The 26,271-nt window shown below is 48.6% G+C and overlaps 2 long non-coding RNA genes across 2 annotated transcripts; one reads left to right on the forward strand and one right to left on the reverse strand.

Annotated features, from left to right (window-relative positions):
- Window positions 1–375: 375 nt before the first annotated feature.
- Window positions 376–8,073, reverse strand: LOC112447841 (uncharacterized). Its single transcript, XR_009495686.1, has 4 exons — window positions 7,952–8,073; window positions 7,612–7,668; window positions 6,821–7,142; window positions 376–5,746 (listed from the first exon to the last, which is right to left on the reverse strand). It is a non-coding gene; the product is annotated as an uncharacterized lncRNA (long non-coding RNA).
- LOC132346011 (uncharacterized) lies at window positions 7,039–14,490 on the forward strand. The gene is made up of 2 exons (XR_009495687.1): window positions 7,039–7,124; window positions 8,067–14,490. It is a non-coding gene; the product is annotated as an uncharacterized lncRNA (long non-coding RNA).
- Window positions 14,491–26,271: the final 11,781 nt, after the last annotated feature.

Below are 26,271 nucleotides of genomic sequence, written 5' to 3' on the forward strand. Positions count from 1 at the left end.
TTCCATTTTTAGTTTTCTGAGAAAACCCATACAATTTGCTACAGTGGCTGTGCCTATGTAAACACTCGCTAACCGTGTAGATGCGTGCTCTTTTCTCCACACCTGCACCAGCGTTTCTTGCTTGTGGACTTTTTACTGATGGCCACACTGAGCAGCATGAGTTGGAATGTCATTGTACTTTGGATTTGCATCTCTTTCATAGAGATGTTGAGCATCTTTTCATGTACCTATTAGCCATCTGCATTTTTTCTTTGGAGAAATGTCTCTTCAGGTCATCTGCCCATTTTTCCATTGTTTGTGGTTGTGTCTAGACCTTATTATATAATATTTTGTGACTGTAAATGACATATCCTTTATAATAATTTAGGACAAATATAGTTTTTAAAATGTTTTATTCCAAATTACCTTTTAAACATTTTAATTAGCATATAACTTTTACTGTGCATAGTATTTAACAACCATAGTACATGTGCGTGTGGTAACTGAATATCAGAGGTAGCTTTTCCAATTTTTCCAAAGGGGCACAGCAAAGGAGGATTCCAGGGTTCACGTAGCATCTAATCTGTGATACAGACACAACCCTCTAGGACTTCATTCAAGTTCAACCCCAACCATATGCAGGTGTAAGGCTTCTGGAAAGAGAACATGTAACCCCAGCTGGCCACATTTCCTGCTCTCTTTCATCAAATGGAGAAAAAAATAATGGTCCCTAACTGGCCCAAGCTCAAATCTGACACTGCCACTCAGTGGCAGTGGCCTTAGGACAGTCCCTTCCCTGCTCAGAGCCTCATACCTGCCAAGGATCCAAACCATCCAGAGAGGAGAGAGCTCAAAAGTGTGCGTGAACCACCCCCAGTACTGCTGAGGGCACTGCCGGGTTTCAGCACCTCTCCTGCACTGAACAGGCCTGGTGTCCAGGCTGCCAGGCTGTGTCCCCAGCAGTCAGTAGGTGAGGAAGGTAACACTGCTGCGGGGCCCCTACTGGACCCGCCTTGTCCCAGGTCATCGCCCTGCGTTCTCTCCTTTCCTCCTCTGTGGTGGGGAACCACCATCACATTAGAGGGTTAACATGAGGGGAAAAGGACAACACAAGGAAGGCATAAAACTGTGCCTCTGGGGAAACCAGTGCTGCTGGAGGTCAAGAGAGGTCACGTGGGGGGGCTCAGGCGCTGGGCCTAGTGACAAGTGGCTGCAGGGAACACCGAGGAGCCAACCAGGGTGGGGGAAAACCAGTTTGTGACACGGCTGGCAGCTTCCAAGTGTGTTCAGTGTGTGAACGTCTGTCGCCCTGTGCTCTGGAGATAGTGGCGCTGGGTCCCTGGATTGCATTTCCAAAGGTGTTTTTTGTTTCTATTGTCATGGGAATAGGAAAAATTCTGAAAGTTATTCAACCTCCACAGGAAAGGGGAACCACCTAACTTTGGACTTCTAGTGGCTCAGGAGAATCTGCACGAGGTGTGTGTGTGGGGTGCACACGCTTACCCTGAAAGGTGGCGGGTAGGAAAGAGGGAACCACAGAGAAGGTAGACGAGCCAAGGGGCCAGGAGGGGTGGGGGCTGGCAGGCGAGATGGCGGCAGAGTGGCCTTCCCATCAGGGTCCCCTCTGCCCCCTCCGCTCAGTCAGTAACCGCCTGTGCCCGTCCCACAGCTCTGTGAGGAGGTCCTGGAACCCGCACAGGGACACACGTTCTCTAAGCTCCACGGCTGAGCAGAAGCGAGCGTCAGACAAGGGGGACTACGTGCAGTCCTCTGCCTTCAACCACACTGGGGCACACGGTTCTTCATTTTTCTGTGGGGCGGGGATCTTCTTCCTGTCTCATTACTCAACTCAAGAACAGCTACGTTTTCCGACACATGGGAAATAACCACAGCACGAGTGAGTGATGGGATCCTGGGCAGGACCCCAAATTCAGTGGCCCTAATTGTTTTCCTTCTCCTGTTGCTCTATTTCAAACCAACACTGGAGTCAGTGGAATTCTCAGACAGCATTAGATCCTGACTCCAGGGGAACAGGTTGGGTCCCTGGGCACAACAGTGGGGATGGGGGCTACCTTCCAAATGCCCCGGGTCCCGAAGCCTCCTGACAGAGCCCCTGTTCCTGCCTTCAGCACTGGACCTAGGCCAGAGCTTCCCTACCTGGAAAGATTCCAAGAGATCCTAGGGCAGCACAGGATCCACCTTCTCCAAGCAAAGCTGTCTTTCTCTGTGACTCAAGTGTCCCCTGTCCCGTCTAGACCACAGTGTCCTGGGGCAGGCCGGCCTTAACACCAATAGGAGAAACACTGGGAAGGGGCCGGGAAGCCAGGCTTGGGGGAGGGATAAAGGGGGTCATAGAGGCAGAGATGGGGGACCTGGGTCCCTGCTAGGTGAGCTGTCCCCATCACTGGGGAGGATGCACCTGGCAGCTCCTGTCTCCTGCAGGCAGCTGCGCCAGCCTTCTCGCGAAGGTCGCTGTCTGGTGCACTTACAGCTCTGAGAGTGTCAGAGCAACTGTGGAAGCAGACATTCCACTCTGGGGAGGCAGGGGGAGTGGGCCCATGTGTGTCTCCTTGCACCCACAGCATCCTCACTCGCTCTAGCGTCCAGCTCCCTGTCCATCCACCCCCTCACTGAGTCACCACCTCCACCGCGGGAGCAGCTCTGCCCATATCCAGCCTTACCACTGAGGCCACGCTGATCAAGGACCACCTGTCACCCCACACCTGCCTGTTCCCTTCCACCCCAGACCGCAGCCGGATTCTGAAACGGAGACAGTGTTAGCATCCACTTGATCTCTGGGGCCTCTCTCACCTGACCCCACACTCTCTGTGGGTGCGTGTTCTCACAAACATGTCCCCATCTCAGTTATTCCAACACTTAAATGGGTCACATGGCCAGGACAGGGACCCCTCATGTTGCTCCAGGCTCTCAGAGGTCCCTCTAAATGGAGAGGACAGCAAACAGGACAAGAATCTATCACCAATTCAAGAGAGAGAGACATGCCAGGAGACCCTCAGCAGGACTGGATCGAAGAAGAGAAGCAGGACTCAGGACTCCCACCTCAGGAAGAAGACACCCTGGTGCAGGACAGGGGATGAGAAGAGAATCCTGGGAACAACATCCCCCTGCCTGACTCCAGATTGACTGAAGGGCATCTTCCAAATACCCGAGCTCTTGTCCAGGGGCTTCTCAGCTGGAATTTGGGGGTGGGGTGGGGTCCAGAAGATGCACGGAGCCAAGAATGTGTCTGACTCTGTGCGGAGCCAGGCCCACCAGAATCAGAGGTGTTTCCAAGACAAGGTGGGTGTTAAAACCCTGAGGAACAAGTCACTCATGGACCGGATGCTAAAGTACAAAACTGGGGTAGCTTGTGGAGCTAATGCAATGAGAAAAGTCTTCCCAAGGATGTACTCACAGCCAGGGGAGAACCAATAAGCAGAGATCTTGTGATTACAAGGCTCCCTCCTTCCCTAAACAGGGCAGGACCTCAAATCCACATCTGCAGACTAGAGCAGCCTCAAGGTCACGATCCCCAAATCCGCACAAGGAAGGTTAAGTCAAGGCCATGAATGGTGAGAACCGTGAGGCTCCGGGGTCAACACCTGTGTTGGAGGGAACCGCCTTCTGCTCCCCACGGGCCTCCTGCCTCCCAGAGAAGAGGCTCTGGGACCAGACTCAGAGTCAGCAGAGACCCCTGGGATCAGCCCTGGTTCTACTACAGGTTCTGTCCAAGGGCAAAATAAATACAAACTCAAATTCTTTTTTAGGGTTTTCATCCACTGAGAAGAGGGAAAGATCAAAAAGAGCCATGGTCCAAACCGAGCCAGGTCAGGCTGTGTGCAAAAATCACACTCTTAGGAATCAGAGCTGCCTCCATGAGCAAAGGGCCATGGCCACTAAGCCCCTGGCCACTCCAGCTGTGCCTCCTGGATCTGGGGGAGGTTGCAATCACCAGCTTGGAATCTTCCTCCCCCCACCCCTCATTCCTCCAGAGGCCGATTCTCCAGAATACCGTCTGTTCCATTTAGAGGGCTGGCCCGGGTATCCTTTGAAGAGGAGTGTCCCCATGACCACGAGCAGGGAGGTGTGGAAGTATTTGTTTCTCCGAATATCCCTGTGCTGTGCCCTGCCTGGGCTCAGGTTGGGGCTAGAGGTTTAGGGTATCCGGGACTGGGGGCTCAGAGCGTGGAAGGGACCTCTTCAGTCTTCCTGAGAATCTACTTTGGGTCCTCACACTGGATCGTGGGGGTGGTGACAGGGGACCTTCACACCACCTGTTTCTAGGCCTCCTCACTGCACCTGCTCGGAGGTCCAATGACTGTAAATTTCATTGTTTCTTATTGAATGTATGGGAGGATTCATGAAAATGTTACATAACATTGGACGCTTCTACTGGTGAGAAGTTTCAGACTCCACCCAAAGACATAGATAAACCAGACTTTGTCCTGTTCCATCAGCACCTGGAATTCACACAGCTGTGGGTCAAGGTCCTGTGAGGAAGTCACAGCGGGCCCTCTTCCACCCTCGGGCCACCAGCACAGCAGGGACAAGACCCCCAGCTCCCGTCTGGGCAGTGCGAGCACACAGGGAGGCAGCTGAGGCTGCTCCTGCCCGTCTGCCCCGGGGACAGGCAGCCCGTTTAAGGTTCCCAAACCTCCCTTCCTCTCAGAGTTCCAGAGGGGCCTCTGGGAAGCCTGGGGTGCCTGGCACAGGGGGTGACTACTGTGGAGTGAGCATGGGCCTCCCGTGTGAGCTCCACACCCTAGGGTGCAGCTGGAGGGGGCCATCAGAAACCCCTGCTCCTCTTCCTCTCCCTACAAGGGGGCAAGAGACTCTTTTTAGCAAGACGGAGAGGGGAGAAACGCGGTACACTGGCAGCTTCACAAAGATCTCAACCTGCCCCCACAAAGATCGGGTGATCTTCCAGCCACTAGTGGGGACTTCCCTCAGAGCTGGGGACACAGCATTAGACCTGTGCCCAGGGCTCGTCTCCCAGCCATCCCCGCCCCACAAGGCTGTCCGCAACAGGAACAAGATCCAGTGCAGCTCAGATGCATCGCTGGGTCCTGGGCTAACGGCTCAGGTCCTAGAATCAGGCCAGGGTCCAAGGAAGTACCTGTATCATCTGGGGCTTATCTTGATCTTGAGGATGAGGTCTCCCCACTGACAGTGTACCTTCAGGGAGGGACTCCTGCCCCACACAATCTTCACACTGGCTGGATGGCCTGATCACAGGGCAAAAGGACCCCGAGCTGTCAGTGGTGAAGACGTTCCCCTTGCAGTCCCACCGCACTTGGGAAAATGAGGTGGAGAGACAGAGCAAGGTTCTGGGCGGCCAATTTCCTTGCTGGTGGGAGATAAGGACACGGAGGACAGGGCTCCATCCTGGACAGGTGCCCTCGGTTCCTTCCTCGGAGCATAAAGTCAGTGCCTGCAGGGAGGTCTTCAGGCCAGAGGACCCCGTGCCCTCCCTAACACTGCTCTTCGTGACATCCTGCGGGAGCCCATCCTTGCTGCCAGCGACTGGCCTTCAGGGTGGGGGCGCCCCTGGGATTTTCCATCTGGATGCAGCCTGGAGAGACCTTAGGAGACAGTCACAGCTCGCATTCCAGGTGGGCCCGCCCTCTGTAACAAGGGCAGTTCCTCTGCCTCGGTCTGGACCACTGCTCAGCCCAGATGAGCGACTCACCACCATCCCAGTGAGGCTTCTGACACCAGCACATCCTTGTTGTCTGCTAAGCGCCATGGGAGGGTGGTGTAAGCATTGCTGAAAGACAAGAGTCACGAGACTGAGTCACTAAGAGGAGGCACAGGCGTCCCGGGAGTCCCCAAGAAACCAGCAGAGAAATGGACCCCGGGGCAGCCAGAGAGCCCTTTGTGCCACAAGCTGGGTGCAGTGCATGTTGACCTAAGTTAGTTACTGGGATAATACAGCATTATCCTAGTAATTACATATGATAACTGCAAGCAGTAATTACATCCTTTTGCACATTTTGAAGAAATTTTGAGGGATTGAAGATGTTTGCATTTACCTTGGAGTATCTGTTTAACAACAGCTAGCCTTAGTACTAATTTACCCAAGTGGTCCTCATCTCTACAACCCAGGTTCAAGGACAGAGGGGCTGTGCAGATGGGGAGGAGGAGGCTCTCAGGGTCTGATACATGGTCACCTCCCAAATGACACCTCTGGGAGAGAGGAGCGTCTGCTGACTGAAGGAGGAGTGCCCTGGTTCATATAGGGAAATCAGTGCCTGGCCCAGGATGAGGAATGTACAGCACCTGGGGATGTTTCAGGGACCAGCTGGAAGGCCCCACACTTGTGTGTTTTGCCCTCATTATAGATAAGTTTTCTCTTTCTCTGGGTTTTTTGTTGGCATTTCTCTCAAGAAATACTACTGAACATGGAAATACCACACAGTATGTGATGATTTCCAGCCTCCAAAGGTCTCAATAAATGGATTTCACTTTATAAAAATAAATCTCCCTAAATGTTGTATGAGGAAATTGAGAATAAGTTGGAACGGGAGGTTCTGTGCTCAGTATTCCAGGACACTGAGGAGATCTTAGCCACTGTTTCCCAGGTGATGCTAGAGGTAAAGAACCTGCCTGCCAATGCAGGAGATGCAAGAGACTCGGGTTCGATCCCTGGGTGGGGAAGACCCGGTGGAGTAGGAAGTGGTAACCCACTCCAGTATTCTTGCTTAGGAAACCCCATGGACAGAGGAGCCTGGCGGCTACAGCCCCATGGGGCTGCAAAGAGTCTGAAACAAGTTAGCTAATGAACATACACAGTTAAGTTCCCCTGATGGTCAGGACCAAGGAAAGGCCACTTTTTACTCACGATTTCTGCAGCCCACAGAGTGTCGCACAACTGGTGCAGCGACATACTAAGGATGGTTTTCTCACCCCGGAAGCGGTGCCTGAGCGCAGGGACCCTGGCTGTGGGTGTTTTCTGCGTCAGTTGAGACGCCCTCTGCTGGCCGTTACTGAGTGGGAACGAAGCTGTGCGCGCACCCTCTCGGGGCGGTCTAGCGGAATCAAGCAGGTTCTTGAGACCTGCTTCTTTGCTGTTGGCAAAGGGAAGCTCGCCTCCTACTGTTCCGGCTCGTTTCTGCGACCAGCCTTTGATCACAGCTATAGTAAATGTACGTGGTAAGCAAATCCTGAAATAGAATTTATAGTAGTGGTTGTTTGTTGCTAAACAGAGGGAAGAATGAGAAGTGATGGTTTAATGGGTGTCAACGGTTTTTTGGGAGGGGAGTGATGAGTGTGGCTTGAAATCAGATAGTTGAGAAGACTGTACAACTTGTGAATATGCCAATAATTGAGTTGTACACTTTAAAACTATTACTCGTATGCTTTGTGAAGTGTATTTCAACAAATCTATTAATATTTTTAAAGCTAATAAATGATGGTACTGCCTCTTGTTCTTATGAATTCATTCAAGGTGCGGCATTTGGGCTGTGTTTCCATATGAACTGCCAAAATTATATGTAATAATCCAGATACCGAAAGCTAAAGAAGCTGGATCATGAATGTTGCTGGGTCTACTCTGCCTACTAATCCATTCACTCTTACTAATACATTAAGTATGGCTGTATTCTCTCTCTTCACTGCCAGGGATATCATTACCTTTGATGACCTGATCTGATGAATCCTTAGAAGAGCTCCCCGCGACTCCGTAGACATCTGTGGGGAGAGAGAATACCTCAGCTGTCGGTGTTTTCTTGGCATCCAGTACATAAATACCATTTGGGTGACTGTCAATATACTCAAATAACCATGTCAAAAATAATAAAAGTATAATACCAACATATATAGCAGAGGTAGGTGATTTGAAAAGAAGATAGTTTATGTAAAGATACATTATAGTTTTACATGTCTCTATAAGAAAACTATAAATGAAGCTCATGAGTCTTAAAACCAAAAACAAAACAGCCATTAGGTGACAAGCATATTTTTTTCAAGATACCCTCTCCATTTTTCTTTAGTCTTCTCAGTGATGCTGGAGAATAAGCCTGGCTGGGTCAAAGCATCCCCCCGGCCATCAGCAGAGAACCAAGCCTTGCAAATATCCTTCATTTCAGGAATGCACAGAGGAGCGCGCGGCCAATCCCTCGCCGCGAGACACGGCTTCGTTTGCCGTTTCACCAACGGCCAGCAGACGGCGCCCGACTCTCCTTGGGATCAACTGGCGTCTCAACAGTTGAGGGAAACTCGTGCTCAGGTTCTCTGATATTCTGAGATTCCCAGTGTGAGAAGCCAGCTTAGTTTGTCGCTGTTCCAACTGTATGACACCCCGGGGGCTGTGGAAATAGTTAAAAAGTGATCTTTCCCTGGGTCCCGGACCACCCAGGGGGAACTCCGCCACGGCGGAGATCTCTTCAGTCTTCAAATAATGAGCATAGAACCTCCCATTCTCACTCTAAACTTCCTCATATAACAATATAGCACAATATAGTGAAAAGTATTTTATAAAAGTATGAATTTATTGAGACCTTTGGAGGCTGGAAATCATCACACACTGTGCGGGATTTCCATGTTCAGTATTGCTTCTTGAGAGATATGCCAACAAAAACCCAGAGAAAGGCAACACCACCTACAGTGGGAACAAGGTCCTTGAAACATCCCCAGGTGCTGTGAATTCCTCATTCTGGGCCAGGCACTGACTTTCCCGCATGAACCAGGGCCCTGCTGCTCCTCCTTCAGTCCTCCAGATGATCCCGTCTCCAAGAGCTGTCTTTTGGGAGATGTCCATGTGCCTGACCCTGAGGGCCTGCTCCCCCCACTCCACACACACACAGCTTCTCTGTCCTTGCACCTGGGTTGTCGAGATGAGGACCACTTGGGTTAATTAGTAAATTCAGATTTCACTAGTAATTTGCAAACTTCTTCAATCCCTCAAAATTTCTTCAAAATGTGCAAAAGGATGTAATTACTGCTTGCAGTTATCATATGTAATTACTAGGATAATGCTGTATTATCCCAGTAACTAACTTAGGTCAACATGCACTGCACCCAGCTTGTGGCACAAAGGGCTCTCTGGCTGCCCCGGGGTCCATTTCTCTGCTGGTTTCTTGGGGACTCCCGGGACGCCTGTGCCTCCTCTTAGTGACTCAGTCTCGTGACTCTTGTCTTTCAGCAATGCTTACACCACCCTCCCATGGCGCTTAGCAGACAACAAGGATGTGCTGGTGTCAGAAGCCTCACTGGGATGGTGGTGAGTCGCTCATCTGGGCTGAGCAGTGGTCCAGACCGAGGCAGAGGAACTGCCCTTGTTACAGAGGGCGGGCCCACCTGGAATGCGAGCTGTGACTGTCTCCTAAGGTCTCTCCAGGCTGCATCCAGATGGAAAATCCCAGGGGCGCCCCCACCCTGAAGGCCAGTCGCTGGCAGCAAGGATGGGCTCCCGCAGGATGTCACGAAGAGCAGTGTTAGGGAGGGCACGGGATCCTCTGGCCTGAAGACCTCCCTGCAGGCACTGACTTTATGCTCCGAGGAAGGAACCGAGGGCACCTGTCCAGGATGGAGCCCTGTCCTCCGTGTCCTTATCTCCCACCAGCAAGGAAATTGGCCGCCCAGAACCTTGCTCTGTCTCTCCACCTCATTTTCCCAAGTGCGGTGGGACTGCAAGGGGAACGTCTTCACCACTGACAGCTCGAGGTCCTTTTGCCCTGTGATCAGGCCATCCAGCCAGTGTGAAGATTGTGTGGGGCAGGAGTCCCTCCCTGAAGGTACACTGTCAGTGGGGAGACCTCATCCTCAAGATCAAGATAAGCCCCAGATGATACAGGTACTTCCTTGGACCCTGGCCTGATTCTAGGACCTGAGCCGTTAGCCCAGGACCCAGCGATGCATCTGAGCTGCACTGGATCTTGTTCCTGTTGCGGACAGCCTTGTGGGGCGGGGATGGCTGGGAGACGAGCCCTGGGCACAGGTCTAATGCTGTGTCCCCAGCTCTGAGGGAAGTCCCCACTAGTGGCTGGAAGATCACCCGATCTTTGTGGGGGCAGGTTGAGATCTTTGTGAAGCTGCCAGTGTACCGCGTTTCTCCCCTCTCCGTCTTGCTAAAAAGAGTCTCCTGCCCCCTTGTAGGGAGAGGAAGAGGAGCAGGGGTTTCTGATGGCCCCCTCCAGCTGCACCCTAGGGTGTGGAGCTCACGCGGGAGGCCCATGCTCACTCCACAGTAGTCACCCCCTGTGCCAGGCACCCCAGGCTTCCCAGAGGCCCCTCTGGAACTCTGAGAGGAAGGGAGGTTTGGGAACCTTAAACGGGCTGCCTGTCCCCGGGGCAGACGGGCAGGAGCAGCCTCAGCTGCCTCCCTGTGTGCTCGCACTGCCCAGACGGGAGCTGGGGGTCTTGTCCCTGCTGTGCTGGTGGCCCGAGGGTGGAAGAGGGCCCGCTGTGACTTCCTCACAGGACCTTGACCCACAGCTGTGTGAGTTCCAGGTGCTGATGGAACAGGACAAAGTCTGGTTTATCTATGTCTTTGGGTGGAGTCTGAAACTTCTCACCAGTAGAAGCGTCCAATGTTATGTAACATTTTCATGAATCCTCCCATACATTCAATAAGAAACAATGAAATTTACAGTCATTGGACCTCCGAGCAGGTGCAGTGAGGAGGCCTAGAAACAGGTGGTGTGAAGGTCCCCTGTCACCACCCCCACGATCCAGTGTGAGGACCCCAAAGTAGATTCTCAGGAAGACTGAAGAGGTCCCTTCCACGCTCTGAGCCCCCAGTCCCGGATACCCTAAACCTCTAGCCCCAACCTGAGCCCAGGCAGGGCACAGCACAGGGATATTCGGAGAAACAAATACTTCCACACCTCCCTGCTCGTGGTCATGGGGACACTCCTCTTCAAAGGATACCCGGGCCAGCCCTCTAAATGGAACAGACGGTATTCTGGAGAATCGGCCTCTGGAGGAATGAGGGGTGGGGGGAGGAAGATTCCAAGCTGGTGATTGCAACCTCCCCCAGATCCAGGAGGCACAGCTGGAGTGGCCAGGGGCTTAGTGGCCATGGCCCTTTGCTCATGGAGGCAGCTCTGATTCCTAAGAGTGTGATTTTTGCACACAGCCTGACCTGGCTCGGTTTGGACCATGGCTCTTTTTGATCTTTCCCTCTTCTCAGTGGATGAAAACCCTAAAAAAGAATTTGAGTTTGTATTTATTTTGCCCTTGGACAGAACCTGTAGTAGAACCAGGGCTGGTCCCAGGGGTCTCTGCTGACTCTGAGTCTGGTCCCAGAGCCTCTTCTCTGGGAGGCAGGAGGCCCGTGGGGAGCAGAAGGCGGTTCCCTCCAACACAGGTGTTGACCCCGGAGCCTCACGGTTCTCACCATTCATGGCCTTGACTTAACCTTCCTTGTGCGGATTTGGGGATCGTGACCTTGAGGCTGCTCTAGTCTGCAGATGTGGATTTGAGGTCCTGCCCTGTTTAGGGAAGGAGGGAGCCTTGTAATCACAAGATCTCTGCTTATTGGTTCTCCCCTGGCTGTGAGTACATCCTTGGGAAGACTTTTCTCATTGCATTAGCTCCACAAGCTACCCCAGTTTTGTACTTTAGCATCCGGTCCATGAGTGACTTGTTCCTCAGGGTTTTAACACCCACCTTGTCTTGGAAACACCTCTGATTCTGGTGGGCCTGGCTCCGCACAGAGTCAGACACATTCTTGGCTCCGTGCATCTTCTGGACCCCACCCCACCCCCAAATTCCAGCTGAGAAGCCCCTGGACAAGAGCTCGGGTATTTGGAAGGTGCCCTTCAGTCAATCTGGAGTCAGGCAGGGGGATGTTGTTCCCAGGATTCTCTTCTCATCCCCTGTCCTGCACCAGGGTGTCTTCTTCCTGAGGTGGGAGTCCTGAGTCCTGCTTCTCTTCTTCGATCCAGTCCTGCTGAGGGTCTCCTGGCATGTCTCTCTCTCTTGAATTAGTGATAGATTCTTGTCCTGTTTGCTGTCCTCTCCATTTAGAGGGACCTCTGAGAGCCTGGAGCAACATGAGGGGTCCCTGTCCTGGCCATGTGACCCATTTAAGTGTTGGAATAACTGAGATGGGGACATGTTTGTGAGAACACGCACCCACAGAGAGTGTGGGGTCAGGTGAGAGAGGCCCCAGAGATCAAGTGGATGCTAACGCTGTCTCCGTTTCAGAATCCGGCTGCGGTCTGGGGTGGAAGGGAACAGGCAGGTGTGGGGTGACAGGTGGTCCTTGATCAGCGTGGCCTCAGTGGTAAGGCTGGATGTGGGCAGAGCTGCTCCCGTGGTGGAGGTGGTGACTCTGACGGGGTGGGTGGACAGGGAGCTGGACGCTAGAGCGAGTGAGGATGCTGTGGGTGCAAGGAGACACACATGGGCCCACTCCCCCTGCCTCCCCAGAGTGGAATGTCTGCTTCCACAGTTGCTCTGACACTCTCAGAGCTGTAAGTGCACCAGACAGCGACCTTCGCGAGAAGGCTGGCGCAGCTGCCTGCAGGAGACAGGAGCTGCCAGGTGCATCCTCCCCAGTGATGGGGACAGCTCACCTAGCAGGGACCCAGGTCCCCCATCTCTGCCTCTACGACCCCCTTCATCCCTCCCCCAAGCCTGGCTTCCTGGCCCCTTCCCAGTGTTTCTTCTATTGGTGTTAAGGCCGGCCTGCCCCAGGACACTGTGGTCTAGACGGGACGGGGGACACTTGAGTCACAGAGAAGGACAGCTTTGCTTGGAGAAGGTGGATCCTGTGCTGCCCTAGGATCTCTTGGAATCTTTCCAGGTAGGGAAGCTCTGGCCTAGGTCCAGTGCTGAAGGCAGGAACAGGGGCTCTGTCAGGAGGCTTCGGGACCCGGGGCATTTGGAAGGTAGCCCCCATCCCCACTGTTGTGCCCAGGGACCCAACCTGTTCCCCTGGAGTCAGGATCTAATGCTGTCTGAGAATTCCACTGACTCCAGTGTTGGTTTGAAATAGAGCAACAGGAGAAGGAAAACAAGGGCCACTGAATTTGGGGTCCTGCCCAGGATCCCATCACTCACTCGTGCTGTGGTTATTTCCCATGTGTCGGAAAACGTAGCTGTTCTTGAGTTGAGTAATGAGACAGGAAGAAGATCCCCGCCCCACAGAAAAATGAAGAACCGTGTGCCCCAGTGTGGTTGAAGGCAGAGGACTGCACGTAGTCCTCCTTGTCTGACACTCGCTTCTGCTCAGCCGTGGAGCTTAGAGAACGTGTGTCCCTGTGCGGGTTCCAGGACCTCCTCACAGAGCTGTGGGACGGGCACAGGCGGTTACTGACTGAGCGGAGGGGGCAGAGGGGACCCTGATGGGAAGGCCACTCTGCCGCCATCTCGCCTGCCAGCCCCCACCCCTCCTGGCCCCTTGGCTCGTCTACCTTCTCTGTGGTTCCCTCTTTCCTACCCGCCACCTTTCAGGGTAAGCGTGTGCACCCCACACACACACCTCGTGCAGATTCTCCTGAGCCACTAGAAGTCCAAAGTTAGGTGGTTCCCCTTTCCTGTGAAGGTTGAATAACTTTCAGAATTTTTCCTATTCCCATGACAATAGAAACAAAAAACACCTTTGGAAATGCAATCCAGGGACCCAGCACCACTATCTCCAGAACACAGGGCGACAGACGTTCACACACTGAACACACTTGGAAGCTGCCAGCCATGTCACAAACTGGTTTTCTCCCACCCTGGTTGGCTCCTCGGTGTTCCCTGCAGCCACTTGTCACTAGGCCCAGCGCCTGAGCCCCCCCACGTGATCTCTCTTGACCTCCAGCAGCACTGGTTTCCCCAGAGGCACAGTTTTATGCCTTCCTTGTGTTGTCCTTTTCCCCTCGCCTTAACCCTCTAATGTGATGGTGGTTCCCCACCACAGAGGAGGAAAGGAGAGAACGCAGGGTGATGACTTGGGACAAGGCGGGTCCAGTAGGGGCCCCGAAGCAGTGTTACCTTCTTCACCTACTGACTGCTGGGGACACAGCCTGGCAGCCTGGACACCAGGCCTGTTCAGTGCAGGAGAGGTGCTGAAACCCGGCAGTGCCCTCAGCAGTACTGGGGGTGGTTCTCGCACACTTTTGGTTCTCTGGAACCTTGTCAGGTATGAGGCTCTGAGTAGGGAGGGGAGTTGCCTAAGCCCACTGCAGCCAGGTGGCACAGTCAGGTTTGAGGCCAGGCCAGTCAGCGACCATTGTTTTCTTTTCCATTTGATGAAGGAGAGCAGGAAATGTGGCCAGGCTGGGTTACATGAGTCTCATCATCTCCTTCAGGAAGTCTTGCATCTGTACATGGTTGGGATGAATTTGAATGAGGTCATAGAGGAGGCTGTGTCTTACTGCATATTAGATGCTCTCTGAACCCTGTAATCCTTCACCTTTGGTGTATGCCTTTTGGAAGAAATGGAAAGGTTACCTCTGATATGTTTATTATTATTTAAATTACTGTATACATATGTACTACAGTTGTAAAATACTATACATATTAGTTATATGCTAATAAGAATGTTAAGGTGATTTGCAATAAAACATGTAAAATTTTGTTTTGTCTTTAAATTTTTATAAACATATGTCATTTACCCTCAAAATATTTTGATTAAAAATTAATGTCCACATACAACTCAACAACCACAAAAAATAAACAACCCAGTGGAAAAATGGGCCAAGGATGTAAAGAGGCCTTTCTCCAAAGAAGAAATACGGATGGCCAATAGGCACATGAACAGGTGCTCAACATTGCTGATTATTAGAGAAATGCAAATCCAAAGTAAACTGATGTACCACCTCATGTTTTCAGAATGGCCATCAGTAAAAAGTCTACAAATAAGAAATGCTGGAGCAGGTATGGAGAAAAGAGGAGTTTCCTGTACTGTTGGTGGGAATGTAAGTTGGTACAGCCACTGTGGAAAATGGTGCAGAGTTTCCTCAGAAAACTAAAAATAGAATTACCATCTGACCCAGCATTCCCACTTCTGGGTATATGTCTAGAAAAAATTATAATTGAAAAAGATACATGCACCTCTATGTTCATAGCAACACTATTCACAGTAGCCAAGACATGAAGGCAATCTAAATTCCATCAACAGATGAATAGATGAAGAAGTGGTACACATATACAATATAAAAAGAACAAAATAATGCCATTTGCAGCAACATGTATTCAAGTAGAGACTATTTTACTAAGTGAAGTAAGTCAGAAAGACAAATACCATACGATATGACTTATATGTAGAATCTAAAATATGACACAAATGAATCTCTATATGAATCAGAAGCAGAATCATGGACATGGACAAGGCTAGCAGTTGCCTAGGAAGAGAGAGTGTGGGGAAGGGATGGATTGGGAGCTTGGGATCAGCAAATGCTAAATACTTCACAGAGAATGAATAAACCACAAGGTCCTGCTGTATGGTACAGGGAACTATATTTAACATCCTGTGATAAACCAAAATGGAGACCATGATAAGGAATGTATATGTATGCATAACCTGAAACACGCACTTTTGAACTCTCTCCTCTCTGGTTCTCTGGAACCTTGTCAGATATGAGGCTCTGAGCAGGGAAGGGAGTTGCCTAAGCCCACTGCGCCAGGTGGCATAGTCAGATTTGAGTCCAGGCCAGGTAAGCTACTGTACAGCAGTAATTAATACAACATGGTAAATCAACTACACTTCAAATCAATTGAAAAAAGTACTTTATTTAAAAAAAATTAGATCCAAACACACTGGATGTAGAGCACAAGTGTGAACTCACGATCATGATGTGTGAGTGCAGGTCCTTCACTTGTAACACCAATACCTCTTTGTGGGGGGACACAGGGGAGGCTGTGCCCATGTGGGGAGGAGGCATCTGGGAAATCTCTGTGCTTTTCCTCATTTTAGCTCTGAACCTTAAACTGCACTAAGCAAAGTCTTAATTTTTAAAATATCGAATTACTATTACTTAAAAACTTGGAAGGATTAGAAAATATTGACTGGCATAATACTTCGGTGACACTGATGATGAAGTGATCTTCAGTTCCCTCTCATGTTTAATTTCTGAAATCACACCTGAAATGAGATAGTTATGATAAAATGTGTACAGACAAGAAAATATTTTTTCCACCTAAAACCATTATGGGCACAAATATACAAAATTATTTTATGTTGAGATTAAAAGGAAAAACAGTAAATAACCTGATCCAGACCACTCTCTTAGGATGTGTTGGACAAAGAAAAGTGATGCGATTACTGGTTTTAAATGAATGACATCTTTCTCGCCCCTCTATCTGCATATTCTCTTTCAGTGCTTCTCATGTGGAAACCTGCATCAGAATCACATGGTGGGTTGACGGTGGGGCATGTGGAGCACAGACTACACTGCCTCACCTCCAGTGTCCTGACCCCGGAAGCCTGGATGGAAGCCTAATACTTGTATTTTAAACAAGCTCTGAAATGAGTGATGCTCTCTGTCCTGGGACCACAATTTGTGAACCACTCACCTACTAAGTAGGCCAAAAGCCTTCTTCTTCTTCTTCTTTTTTTTTTTTTCTGTAAGATGGCTCTTGCAGGGCCTAGTTCTCTAACTTTATTCAAAACAATTTTTTTAGATTGTATTGTGACAGTGCTAATATCACCATGCATTAAAAATATTTATATATCAAAATTGGTGAATTTTTGTGTAGCCATTTTAGTATCAAAGATGCAAGAAAAAACAGCATTTTTCAGCATAGTATGCTTTATTATTTCAAGAAAGGTTAAAAAAGCAACTGAAATGCAAAAAAAAAAAAAAGATTTGTGCAGTATATGGAGAAGGTGCAATGACTGATCTCACGTATCAAAAGTAGTTTTCAAATTTTGTGCTGGGATTTCTCACTGACGATGATCCATGGTCTGGTAGACCTGTTGAAGTTGACAGCAATCAAATGGAGACATTAATTGAAGACAATCAACTTATGCCTTCAGGAACAGCAGACACACTCAAAATACCCAAATCAAGTGTTGAAAATAATTTGTCACCTTGGTTATTTTAATCAGTTTGATGTTTGGGTTTCACATAAGTTCGATAAAATCTGGACCGTTTCTGAAAGGGATTCTCTACTGAGATGTAAAAAAATGCTCTGATTTTAAATAAAATTGTGTCGGACAAAGAAAAGTCAATATTGTACAATAATGTGGAACAGAAGAGATTGTGGGGCCAGTGAAACGAAACATCACCAACCACACCAAATGTCGGTCTCCATCCAGAGAAGGAGATGTTAGGTATACGGTGGGATTCAAAGGACGCCCTTTATTATAAGTTTCTTTCAGAAAACCAAACCATTAATTCCAGCAACTACTGGTTCCAATTACTCCAACTAAAAACATCACTCAATGAAAACTGACTAGAAGTAGTCAACAAAACACATAATCTTCCATCAGGATAACTCAAGACTGCATGTTTTTTGATGACTAGGCAAAAACTGTTACAGCTTGGCTTGGAAGTTCTGATTCATCAGCCGTATTCATCAGACATTGCACATTTGGGTTTACATTTATTTCAGTCATTACAAAATTCTCTTCTTGGAAAAAACTTCAATTCCCTGGAATACTATAAAGAGCACTTGGAATAGTTCTTTGCTCAGAAAGATAAAAGGTTTTTGGAAAATGAAATTACGAAGTTACCTGAAAAATGACAGAAGGTAGTGGAGGGAAACAGCAAATGCCTTATTCAATAAGTTTAGTTCAGTCCCTCAGTCGTGTCCGACTCTTTGCGACCCCGTGGACTACAGCACGCCAGGCCTCCCTGTCCATTAGCAATCCTGGAGTTTACTCAGACTCATGTCCATCGAGTCGGTGAGGCCATCCAGCCATCTCATCCTCTGTCAACCCCTTCTCCTCCTGCCTTCAATCTTTCCCAGCATCAAGATCTTTTCAAATGAGTCAGATCTTCCCACTGGGAGGCCAAAGTATTGGAGTTTCAGCTTCAGCATCAGTCCTTCCAATAAATATTCAGGACTGATTGATTACCTTTAGATGAGACTGGTTGGATCTCCTTGCTGTCCAAGGGACTTTCAACAGTCTTCTCCAACACCACAGTTCAAAAGCATGGATTCGTTGGCATTCAGCTTTCTTTATAGTCCAACTCTCACATGGATACATGACTACTGCAAAAACCATAGCTTTGAGTATACAGACCTCTGTTAGCAAAGTAATGCCTCTGCTTTTTAATATGCTGTCTAGGTTTGTCATTGCTTTTCTTCCAAAGAGCAAGTATCTTTTCATTTCAAGGCTGCAAGTCATCATCTGCAGTGGTTTTGGAGTCCAAAAAAATAAAATCTGTCACTGTTTCCCTTGTTTTCCCATCTATTTGCCATAAAGTGATGGGACCAGATGCCATGATCTTAATTTTTTGAATGTTGAGTTTTAAGCCAGCTTTTGCACTCTCCTCTTTCACTTTCATCAAGAGGTTCTTCAGTTCCTCTTCACTTTCTGCCATAAGGGGGGTGTCACATGAGTATCTGAGGTTATTGATATTTCTCCCGGCAATCTAGATTCTAGCTTGTGCTACATCCAGCCTGGAATTTCGCATGATGTGCTCTGCATAGACGTTAAATAAGAAGGGTGACAATACACACCCTTGATGTATTTCTTTCCCATTTGGAACCAGCTCGTTGATCCATGTTCAGTTCTAACTGCTGCTTTTTGACCTGCATATAGATTTCTCAGGAGGCAGGTAAGCTGTATTCCCATCTTTTGAAGAATTTTCCACAGTTTCTTGTGTAGGGCCACCCAAGATGGTTGCATAATGCTGGAGAGTTCTGACAGAATGTGGTCCACTGCAGAAGGGAATGGCAAACCACTTCAGTATTCTTGCCTTGAGAAGCCTGTGAGCAGTATGAATATATCCATCACTTGCTTCAAATTATTCATGGAGCAGTGCTCTCAAAGCTGTGTCCCAGGTTATTTTTGTCACTCACGTATTACGTCTTTTTGTACCTTCTGATCCTAGTTGAAAAACAAGTCCATATCCAGACAAAAGAAGAAACACGAGTGAGAAGAAGAAAAATTAAATAAAGTCAGTATGATGTGGAGAGCAGAGGTCATGCCCTAAAAAAAAAAAAAAAAAAACATGGTAATTTGGAGCTTAAATACGATCTTTCAGCCATAGTCTCTAGTGGCATCGTGTCAGGACAGTTTACCTGAGTAGGAGCCAAAGAGAAAGCAAGAAAAACAAACTGCAAAGGTTTTCTAGTCCTCTACACCAACACCTTGGTGACCTCTGGCATAGAGTGACCCATGCTGACAGTCGTACAGACACACAACTATGAAAACAACTAGAGAAAAAGCAGCATGAAACAAACAAGGAAAAAAACCTGCCCTTTTATGGGACCTCCCTGGCAGTCCAGAGGTGAAGACTTTTCCTTCCAGTGCAGGGAGTGGGGACCTAACATACCACTTGTGGCTAAAAAACAAATCATAAAAAACCAGTAGTAATATTTTAACAAATACAAAAACCTTTAAAACTTTTCCTCATCAAAAAAACTTAAAATTTTTCTTTATTGTCCTCCTCTGATATTAACATTTAGCTGAGAATCAAAATCCTCTGAAATTAACAGTTACAATGTCCTGAGGACCTAGAAAGTCAGTGGGATGTAGCAAAGGGTGCTAACCTCATCATGCAAATGCCTCGGGGGTGTGATCCTCCTGGGGACCAATCTGTGACCCCCCAGGGGGCTGTCCAAAAGCTAGACAAGGCCACACCCTCTGCTCACCTGGTCATTCCCTGGTCCACTTCTGAGGCAGACGTGTGCTGCTGATGGGAGACAAGGACACAATGAAAGGGGCTGCAAGGGGCAGAAGGCCTGGCCAGCAGAAACAAGGTGTCTCCCACAGGGAAAATGGGAGGATTTCCTCCAAGGAAAACCTGTCTGTAAAAGAGAAGGGAGGAGATCGACAGCCCTCAGAAAGACAGAGAGAAAAACGAAGCATGGAGACACAAGAGGGCTCTCAGAGCAAAGCAGGTAAGATGCCAGATTCTTTTTTGCAGACATCTGTTTTGAGTGATCCTGGAGAGAATTTGTGAAACACTAGAGATTGGGCTGTGGGACAGAGGAACGGGTCCCAGATGTGACCTTGACACCTTTGAAAGTGGGGAGAGAAACCCAGGGTGAAGTCCCAAATCCCCTGTGATCAGGAGCTCTACCAGCTATGCCATCCTTGAGATCTAAACTTGAGAGAGAGTTTCCTGGGCATGCCTGCCAGGAAGCTCAGAAACTACTCTGTCCAGGTGAGAAGTTAATGGAGGGAGAGGGGGACTGGAGGAAACCAGAGTTGGGGGAGGGGATGGCAAGGAGGTGGAGGAGCAGTGGGACCTGGAACCTTCTCTAATCCACTCTCCCCAGATTCCAGAGGTAGGTCAGGGAACACTCACTCCTGTCCTCCTCTCCACCCACAGAGGTCACCAGGCACAAGCGATGCAGAAGCCGGGATGACTTCCCTGAGAGTCACAAGAGAAACGGCCATGGAGAAGAGAAGGTGAGGGGACAACTACCCCCAGCCCAGTGGAGATCTAAGGAGCATCCAAACTCCTGCAGAGCAGGACTTTACCACAGAGCAGGTAGGTTTCTGGGCTGGGCTTGGTAGAGGTGGGGATGTGGGCAAAGGCCCTGAGGGGCAGACTGAACCCCAGAGGGCAGAGAAAGCCTCTAACTCTGCCCATGAAGTGGGAACAGGCTGAGAGGAAGGTGCCCAGGACTTGGCTCGGGTTGCCAGCAGATGTTGGAAGAGGCCAACAGAGTCAGATATGCTGCGGTGTTAGGCCTGGGATGGAGGTGTTGAGACAGTCAAGGGGCCGTAGTGCATATGACGAGAAATTTCAGGGGCAGCGCACATCACAGGAACCTCTCCTGTTCTGTCTCCCTCCTAGGTTCTGCCCATACTTCCGGGCGTCTCCACGACAGGGGGGCCCGGTTCCGATCGCCAATGTGGGCCCGGGGCCAGAGACGCTGCCAGTGCAACCCAGAGTCCAGGCCCGCCTCGCCCAAGCGCCCTCGCAGAAGCCAGTCACCTGAAGCCGCCGCGCCCCTGGAGGAGCTCACGTCCAAGCTCTGCAACCAGATGGGAGCCCTTGAAGTGGTCCTGGATGAGTTGCGGGCCCCGGGGGGCGCCTTCCTACCGGTGCCCACCGATCGCACGGAGCCCACGGCCTCGCAGCGCTCCTGGCTCACCTGGCAGCTGACGCACGCGGGCGCCGCCCTGCACTGGGCGCTGACGCGCGCCGCGCACCACCGACCTCCGGGCCCGCAGGTCTACCCGCCCTGGGCGCCTGGGCCTTAGGGGCACACCTCGCCTTTCTCCACCACTTCTCTGGTCTTGCAAGGCTCTGAGGCAGCATCTCAGTACCCTGAGGCGAAGAACTTCCTCCACAAAAGACAACAACCCACCTGTCTAGGGGACGATATTCCTCAGGGACCAGACCTCATCGCCTGCGCACTCCAGCTCAGGGAGATGTGTTCCTGTGTCCAGAAGTCAGCCTGCTAGGATGTGCATTCAGAGGACAACGCTTGTTTAATCCTATGGCTCAGATTGCAAACCTTAGTGATGTGATTTGTGCCTTTTGATCCCTCCATATTTCCTGTTTTACTTGAAAAATGAAATGAGAGACAGGTGGATGGGGGGTGGCGATGAGAAAGAACAATAGACAGGTGAGATGTAGAGACAGAGATAGATTCCTGGAGTGGGTTCCACTCTACGGAACAATTGTCTTTTTTGGGTTTTTCTAGAGATTGGGTTTTTTGAGGTTATGGTTAGAAACCTACCTTGAACAAATCTTTATATCCAATGAGAAATTGGATTGTATGAAGAACTTTGTAGATTTTTGGTGTTGAAATTAAAACTACATTTCTACTTATTATAGAGCATGTGTTCTACGTGGACTGCAATAAATTTTTAAATATTGCAATCTTTTGTCAGTGTGATTTGTGAGTGTGCTCACAAGTGTATGTATAGAATGGATAGACAAAACGTCTACTGAACAGCACAGGAACGTGTATTCAATACTGTGATAAACCACAACGGAACAGAACATGTATATATATGTATATATATATATATATATATATATATATATATAGTATAAATCAGTTACACTTCAATTGAAAACAGGTATTTTATTAAAAAACATGAAAGTTCAAACACACAGGATGTACAACAGAAGCGTGAACTCAGGATCCTCATGTGTCAGTACAAGTCCTCCGGTTGTGACACAGGGGTGTCGTTGGTGTGAAGAAGGGAGGTTGTACCTGTGTGGGGAGGAAGTGTCTGGAAATCTCTGTGCTTTCCCTCCTTTTTGCTCTGAACCTTAAACTGCACTAAGGAAAGTCTTAATTGTAAAAACATCCAATTATTATTTTGAAAATTGAAAACATCAGAAAATATTGACTGTAAGAATACTTCAGTGACAGGATGATGGAGCATTCTTCAGTTCCCTCCTTTGGGTTTGTCACATAAGTGTATGCTCCTCAGTTTTTGTCTCGTCACAACAAAGATTTGGAGTGACGGACTTATAAGGCCCCATCGGCATGTCACAGCTCTCAGGTCTTGGACAGACCATGTTATAGCTCTCAGGTCTTGAACGGACTGTGTTGTAGCTCTCAGTGTTACAGCTCTATTTTATTTAGAAGATAGCAGGAAAATCCATCTTCGAGGCATGAGGGTTCGTGGATCCAAAAAAGCAAAGAGAAGAGCACCCCAGCGCATGGGGGTGGGGGAGCAGGAGAGAGAGAGAGAGTCCTTTGGCTCCTCTTTTATATGTTTCTGTCTTCCCCCGGGCCTGCCCTATGCCAGTTGGACTTAGTCAGGAGTCCTGTTCTACCTGAAGTCCTCACTCCGGTCCTCGGACCTCCCTTTGACCTTCCTCTGACCTTCCTCTGTTCTTTGTTTGAGGGCTTTTCCCTTCCTTGTCTTTTAGCCACCACCATTTTGGACTCCTTTTCCCTATTCTAACTACCTAACAGGTTTAATTTCTGAGTCACACCTGAAATAAGATATGGTTAGGATAAAATGTGTAAATATAAGAAAACTGGCTCCCCTCCAAGCCCAGGATTGGCATAAACTTAAAAAAAAAATCTAATGTTGAAATTAAAGGAGAAAAAAACAGTTAAATGACCTCATTCAGAATGCTCTCTTAGGATGCTGATCACAGAGTGTAATTGAGTGAGGACGCTCCCCCACCTCTGTCTGAATATCCTACTTCAGTGCTTCTCACCCTAGGACTTGCATCAGAATCATTGAGGGGGCTTGGGTTCAATTTTTTAATTTTACATTGAGTAGGATGCTCCTCTGGAAGTATATTTCTCATTTCATTATACCCCAAAATTTCTGAGGAAAGGAGTTTTGGAGAAAATAAAGGCAATGATATCATCAAATATGATGCCAAATATGATATATTATTACGAAAACAAACAAACTGTTGTTGAGTGAGAAAAAAGAATCACTCGTGGAGTTTGTGTAACGTAGATAGCATGGCCGTGCACACAGCACTCTGCATTGAAGCCTGATATTTGCATTTAAACAAGCTCATGAGCGATGGTGCTGCTCCAGGTCCTGGGACCACACATCATGAACCACTCACCTACCTGGTAGAATTTAAAAGGCAAAGGCGGGACTTTCCTGGAGGTCCAGTGATTAGGACTCCAGGCTTACACTGCATGGGACCACGGCTCCATGCATGATCCAGAAAATAAGACCCCATTTGCCAAACAGCATGGCCAAAAAAAAAAAAAAGCTTAAACGTAAAGGCAAAGGCACATTCCCCTTGAGGTTACTCATCTCACATGGTCCTATGGTATCTGCCTATAAGGGAGCCTCCTTCCTTCAGGAAGGAAGCCTCCTTCCAGACAGGAAGCAGACACCAGGATAGTCCTTTCCTCTCTTCACATTAGTACAGATGACATGGTCTTTTTTCTACCTAGAAATGCTCTGAGTAGAGACTGCCAACAAACAAACAAACATCCCCGACATAACTGCCCTAGAGAACGTGATCAAAACTTTTTCTTCAGGAAAGCTTTCTGGTGATCATGGCATATGGTTGAGTGAAAGCAACAGAGCTCCTATACAAAGACACAATGGCCCAATGTTGTGGGCATGAACTATCACTAAATCAAACCTCAGAAGACAGGACATTACAGTGATGATGGGAAAATAATCCAATGATCTTCCTTTGAGAAATACAAATGTGTGGTAAATAGGGAGAAATCAGCCTCACACTAGCTGTACTTGCTACTGTTCTGCTTTCCCTGAAGCCTACAGGCTCTCCCCAGCTTCACTGCTCTGAACCCAGAGGGCTCCTACAAATGCAGGTGCCCCATGCATAGACAGCAGTGATGGTAGCCTGGTAAGCATGATAAGATTCTATTAATAGACAAGTTCCAATGTGTCTGTGTGTTTTCCCCACACCACCAAGCAATTTCTGACATTTGTTGTCTTACAAATGTACACTGACAGAAAATTTCAGATCCCACAAGTTCAGGGCTCAGTCTTAGAAGGCTGCCTGCCCCTCCCCCACTTCAGAAGCAGTCGGAGGCCAGGTTCTCAGCTGTGCTCCTGGAGGACCCACTAGAGTGCAGAGGTTCCAAGGACCCTTCTTGGGATCAATCAACTTGCTTACAGAACTCAGAAATGTTTTACTGATTAGATTATCATTTTATAATAAAAGGCTGAACTCAGGGACAGCCAGATGGAAGATGTGCCTCAAGCAAGGTGAGGGGAAAGGGCATGAGCTTCCCTGTCCTCCCCAAATCCCCACCTGTTCACCAACCTGGAAGCTTTCCAAATCAGTCCTTTGGGTTTTTACAGAAGCTTCATTACAGAGTGATGCTTAACTCTAATTAGACACTGGTGATGGGTTCAACCTCCAGCTCCTCTCTCCTCCCTCCAACCTGGGGTTCTGATAAGGTCAGGCAACCCCTACTCTTTGGTCACTGGGATGCTTTCCAAAGGTCACCTCATTAACATAACAAAGCCCATTTATCACTTTCACACTTAAGAAATTCCAGTGGCTTTAGTAGCTGTGCCAGCAACCAGGAGAAATACCAAATACATCTTTCTTACTATAAATCACAACATTCAGGTCACAGGATAGCACCTTTCCTGAGTGCAGATCAGATCTTCGTCATTATACTGGTTTTATCTAAGGTCTCTAGAGGTCTAAATTCCCTGCCCACTGAAGGCAAGGCTTTGGGGTACAGGAAACGTGTATATTTTGAACAAAATTATAAAGAATGCAGACTCCTCCATGTAAACCCATTTGGGGAGCTACCCTGGATTTGAAAACTTCAGGAAATCTACATGCATCAGGCCAATCAGCACGATTACACTTGAAGGATTTGTTTTCAGAGATGAGACCTAAACAATCCCAATAGTGACTCCAGGATGATGGGAGATCAGGGCCTTCCGTGCACTTGAGCACTTGGAATTAATTCCCACCCTCATAACACGTACACTTTCCAGGAATACGTGACACTCTATATCAATATGCGCCCAAAGATAACTAGTGTGAAAATAGTGTGTTACATCTCAGAATCCAAGGATCAGTTAACGAAGCCTGAGAAGAGGTCAGGACTCTGTCAGCCCAGAAGCCACAGAACATTCTTTTCTTTTCTTTTTTTAACTTTTTGTTTTACATTGGAGTACAGTTGATGAATAATGTTGTAATTTTCAGTTGTAGAGCAAAGTGAACATTCTCATGAAAGTGACTCAGCTCTTTACTCTGAGGGCTGGGTACCTTGAGTCTAATAAGATTAGATTCTGATTGGATTGTGCTGGTTTTCTCAGCAATCAGCAGAAACAACCTGAACTAGAGGTCCCATAGACCTGGTGGAGGCTGTTTTTATAGAGGAGTAGCTATGTGCAAAAGACAGGGCGGTCCCCTCCATATGCTCCCTCCTGCTCATTCACAGAAATTATTCCACCTACAAGTACACTATTTGCAACTAGAGACAGTGAATATGTCCATTCAGTCCAGGCGCTAAGTCGTGTCTGACTCTTTGCAACCCCTTGGACTGAGCACACCAGGTTTCCCTGTTCATCACCAACTCCTGGAGCTTACTCAAACTCATGTCCTGAGACCATCCAACCATCTCATCCTCCGTTGTCCCCTTCTCCTCCTGCCTTCAATCTTTCCCAGCATCAGGGTCTTTTCCAATGAGTCAGATCTTCCCATCTGGAGGCCAAAGTATTGGAGTTTCAGCTTCAGCACCAGTCCTTCCAATGAATATTCAGGACTGATTTCCTTTAGGATGGACTGGTTTGACCTCTTTGTAGTCCAAGGGACTCTCAAGAGTCTTCTCCAACACCACAGTTCA

The sequence above is a fragment of the Bos taurus genome, chromosome 8 (assembly GCF_002263795.3).
Source record: "Bos taurus isolate L1 Dominette 01449 registration number 42190680 breed Hereford chromosome 8, ARS-UCD2.0, whole genome shotgun sequence".
Lineage (NCBI taxonomy): Eukaryota > Metazoa > Chordata > Mammalia > Artiodactyla > Bovidae > Bos > Bos taurus.